Source organism: Bufo gargarizans, chromosome 4, assembly GCF_014858855.1.
Source record: "Bufo gargarizans isolate SCDJY-AF-19 chromosome 4, ASM1485885v1, whole genome shotgun sequence".
NCBI classification, from domain to species: domain Eukaryota; kingdom Metazoa; phylum Chordata; class Amphibia; order Anura; family Bufonidae; genus Bufo; species Bufo gargarizans.
In genome coordinates, this window is record NC_058083.1 from 16,287,469 (window position 1) to 16,292,845 (window position 5,377).

The window sequence follows — 5,377 nt, forward strand, 5'->3', positions numbered from 1 at the left end:
TTTCATGGACCCATTGACTTGAATGGGTCCGCGAACCGTTTTCCGTGAAAACAATAGGACAGGTCATATTTTTTTCACGGACTAGAAACACGGATCACGGACGCGGATGACAAACGGTGCATTAGCCGAGTTTTCCACGGACCTATTGAAAGTCAATGGGTCTGCAAAAAATCACGGAAACGGAACAACGGACACGGAACACAACTACGGTCGTGTGCATGAGGCCTAATTCGGCTGTTTTGGACCAGCCTTTTAAAATCCACCAATTGCCAATTCACAAGAAGGACAGAAAGCTGCTAGATTTGCAGACAAGAGTAAGGCCCCTTTCACACGGGCGAGATTTCCGTGCGGGTGTAGTGCGTGAGGTGAACGCATTGCACCCGCACTGAATCCGGACCCATTCACTTCAATGGGGCTGTGCAGATGAGCAGTTCACTTGTGCGCTGCGTGAAACTCGCAGCATGTTCTATATTCTGCATTTTTCACGCAACTCAGGCCCCATAGAAATGAATGGGGCAGATACGGTGCGATTTTCGCGCATGGTTGCTAGGAGATGATGTTAGTAAATTGATTAAAGTCAATTTACTGTATTATTTTCCCTTATAACCTGTAATAAGGGAAAATAATAGCATTCTTAATACAGAATGCTTAGTATAAGGCCTCATGCACACGACAGTTTATTTTCACGGTCCGCAAAAACGGGGTCCGTAGGTCCGTGATCCGTGACCGTTTTTTCGTCCGTGGGTCTTCCTTGATTTTTGGAGGATCCACGGACATGAAAAAAAAGTCGTTTTGGTGTCCGCCTGGCCGTGCGGAGCCAAACGGATCCGTCCTGAATTACAATGCAAGTCAATGGGGACGGATCCGTTTGATGTTGACACAATATGGTGCCATTTCAAACGGATCCGTCCCCATTGACTTTCAATGTAAAGTCTGGAGTTCTTTTATACCATCGGATTGGAGTTTTCTCCAATCCGATGGTATATTTTAACTTGAAGCGTCCCCATCACCATGGGAACGCCTCTATGTTAGAATATACTGTCGGATATGAGCTACTTCGTGAAACTCCGATCCGACAGTATATTCTAACACAGAGGCGTTCCCATGGTGATGGGGACGCTTCTAGTTAGAATACACTACAAACTTTGTACAAGACTGCCCCCTGCTGCCTGGCAGCACCCGATCTCTTACAGGGGGATATGATAGCACAATTAACTCCTCAGGTGCCGCACCTGAAGGGGTTAATTGTACTATCATATCCCCCTGTAAGAGATCAGGGCTGCCAGGCAGCAGGGGGCAGACCCCCCCCCCCCCTCCCTAGTTTGAATATAGTTGGTGGCACAGTGTGCGCCCCCCATCCTCCCTCTAGTGTAATAAATCGTTGGTGGCACAGTGTGCGCCCCCCATCGGGCCCCCCCTTCCTCCCTCTATTGTTATAAATCGTTGGTGGCACAGTGTGCGCCCCCCATCGGCCCTCCCTCCCTCTATAGCAGTAACAACATTGGTGGCAGTGTGCGGCCTCCCATCTCCCCCCCCCCCGATCATTGGTGGCAGCGGAGTTCCGATCGGAGTCCCAGTTTAATCGCTGGGGCTCCGATCGGTAACCATGGCAACCAGGACGCTACTGCAGTCCTGGTTGCCATGGTTACTTAGCAATAGTACAATAGTAGAAGACTCATAGTTACCTGCTTGCTGCTGCGATGTCTGTGTCCGGCCGGGAGCTCCACCTACTGGTAAGTGACAGGTCTGTGCGGCGCATTGCTAAAGAACTGTCATTTACCAGTAGGAGGAGCTCCCGGCCGGTCACAGACATCGCAGCAGCAAGCAGGTAAGTATGAATCTTCTACTGTTGTACTATTGCTAAGTAACCATGGCAACCAGGGCTGCAGTAGCTTCCTGGTTGCCATGGTTACCGATCGGAGCCCCAGCGATTAAACTGGGACTCCGATCGGAACTCCGCTGCCACCAATGATGGGGGGGGGGGGGGGGAATGGGAGGCTGCTATAGAGGGAGGGGGGCCGATGGGGGGCGCACACGGTGCCACCAACGGTTTATAACAATAGAGGGAGGAAGGGGGGGCCCGATGGGGGGCGCACACTGTGCCACCAACGATTTATAACAATAGAGGGAGGAAGGGGGGGCCCGATGGGGGGCGCACACTGTGCCACCAACGATTTATTACACTAGAGGGAGGAAGGGGGGTCCGATGGGGGGCGCACACTGTGCCACCAACGATATTCAAACTGGGGAGGGGGGGGGTCTGCCCCCTGCTGCCTGGCAGCCCTGATCTCTTACAGGGGGATATGATAGTACAATTAACCCCTTCAGGTGCCGCACCTGACGGGGTTAATTGTGCTATCATATCCCCCTGTAAGAGATCGGGTGCTGCCAGGCAGCAGGGGGCAGTCTTGTACAAAGTTTATAGTGTATCCTAACTAGAAGCGTCCCCATGACCATGGGAACGCCTCTGTGTTAGAATATACTGTCGGATATGAGTTTTCACGAAGTGAAAACTTAGATCTGAAAAAGCTTTTATGCAGACGGATCTTCGGATCCGCCTGTATGAAAGCAACCTACGGCCACGGATCACGGACACGGATGCCAATCTTGTGTGCATCCGTGTTCTTTCACGGACCCATTGACTTGAATGGGTCCGTGAACCGTTGTCCGTCAAAAAAATAGGACAGGTCATATTTTTTTGACGGACAGGATACACGGATCACGGCCTCGGCTGCAAAACGGTGCATTTTCCGATTTTTCCACAGACCCATTGAAAGTCAATGGGTCCGCGAAAAAAAACCTGAAAACGGCACAACGGCCACGGATGCACACAACGGTCGTGTGCATGAGGCCTAATGTGGCATGAGGGGTTAAAAAAATAAAATAAATTAACTCACCTCATCCTGTTGTTCGCGCAGCCGGCATCGTCTTCTTTCTTCTTCTTTCAGGACCTGCCAAAGGACCTTTGATGATGTAATCGCGCTCACCACGTGGTGACGTCAGCGCAGGTCCTGCTGAATGAAGATAGAAGATTACGTCATCAAAGGTCCTTTTGCAGGTCCTGAAAGAAGAAGAAAGAAGACGGTGCCGGATGCGCGAACAACAGGATGAGGCGAGTTAATCCGGACACGCTCGTCTGCAAGGGGCCTAAGTGGGGGGGGGGGGGGGGGGTGAAAGAGGGTAAAGCTGCCATACACCTATAGATTATCTGCAGACTGTCTGTGGTCAGATGGACAAAGTGCACCAGGTTCCTCCATCTACGCTAAACTGTGCGGAGGGAGGAATCTCCCACTGGGCCGAGCTACAGTATACTGCTAGCCGGCCCCGCTGCCTGCCAAAATACCTGAGCAATCTGATTGGATGCAGGCAATGCGTTCACCTCACGCACTGCACCCGCACGGAAATCTCGCCCGTGTGAAAGGGGCCTCACTCTTGTCTGCAAATCTAGCAGCTTTCTGTCCTTCTTGTGAATTGGCAATTGATGGATTTTAAAAGGCTGGTCCAAAACAGCCGAATTAGGCCTCATGCACACGACCGTAGTTGTGTTCCGTGTCCGTTGTTCCGTTTTCCGTGATTTTCTGCAGACCCAAATGGGTCCGTGGAAAACTCAGCTAATGCACCGTTTGTCATCCGCGTCCGTGATCCGTGTTTCCAGTCCGTGAAAAAAATAAGACCTGTCCTATTTTTTTCATGGACAACGGTTCGCGGACCCATTCAAGTCACACAAGATTGTCATCCGCGTCTGCGCGTCAGTTTTTTTTCCTATCATTTGCATGGCAAACTTGACTTAGACTTTTTTTACTTTCCTTCATGTCTGGTGATCCTCCAAAAATAAAGGAAGACACACGGAAACAAAAACGGACACGGATCACGGATCAACGGAACCCTGTTTTGCGGACCGAGAAAAACAACTGTCGTGTGCATGAGGCCTTAGTAATATTTTCCAAATTGGCTACCGCGGAATGGATTTTGCAATCCCCTTGCCAGTTCACTACAAACCACTGTTCAGCGGATTAACCCCCGATCTGCGTCCGTCACCTAGCAGACAAAAGACATGCGTGTTATCACAGACAGACTGTGAGGGAGGCGAGATGGCGACGAGAAGCCACGGAGCTGATTAGTGAGTACAGATAAGAGGAAGGTGACATCAAAGCTGAAGCTGTTTGGCGGTAAACATAAAGGTGCAGTACGGCTAAAAGCCGGAGTCAGTGGTTTCCTCTGCCCCTTATCAGCCCATATCAGGGGGTTTATTCACTACGAGAACACGTCGCCTAGACTACCGCCACGCTAACGGTCCTCTATGTTACACTATAGGGCTGCATCAATTCAAGTGAATTTGAATAAACCCTATTAGTATTTTAATCTCCTGACTGCAGGAAACACTAAAGAGGATATGAATCTATTCTGTGGGCGGCGCGATATGTGGGTGTGGCTTGAGGGTGGGCGGGGACACAGGGGCCCCATAATCTCCTATTGCCCGGGGGCCCCATGAGTTGTCAGTCCGCCCCTGAGGATAGGTCATCAGTATTAAACACTTGGACAACCCCTTTAAGGTATGTTCACATGGGACATAAAATACGGAGGAAAGCGTTGCTACTGATTTTGCCACAGATCTGGCAAATGAATTAGGCTACTTTCATACTAGCGTTATTCTTTTCCGGCATAGAGTAACGTCCTAGGGGCTCAATCCCGGAAATAAACTGACCAGTTTTATCCTAATGCATTCTGAATAGAGAGCAATCCGTTCAGTATGCATCAGTTCAGTCCCTCTTACGTTTTTTGGGCCGGAGAAAATACCGCAGCATGCTGCAGTTTTCTGATTGACGGATCAGTTTTTCTGAATGATACCGGAGAGACGGATCCGGTATTTCAATGCATTTGTCAGATGTCTGTGTCCGGATTGACGGAATCCTCTGCCACAGGTGTAAAAGTAGCCTTACATGGGTTTTTGTCGCAAAAAAGACTGCAGATTTCTCACAAAGCATTGCAAAGAGTAAAATCTACGGTGGAGATCTGCGGTATAAAGCGATATGTTGCAGGTTTTAATTTATGCTCTTTTTGCTGCAAGATGAGATTGACATTTGCTCCCCCTCCCCCTTCCTAAAGTCAGCCATATCATAACCAGTCATAACTTTCAGAAAGTTCTGTACAGAAGACACAACTTTCTACCCCCATCGTCAGCAGAACCACAGAGCAGCCCCACCTTGTGGCCAAAAAGCGCGCTACGACAACACGGAAGGTCATCGGACAGAATAACAGATTTTTCCCATTTCCAAGATGGCGGCTCGTATCTAGGAAGCGTTATTGTTGCCGTTTTCAAACATGGCGCCCGAAGTCTTCAGGCCCCGCCTTACAGAAGTTGTCGGAGGACGTTACG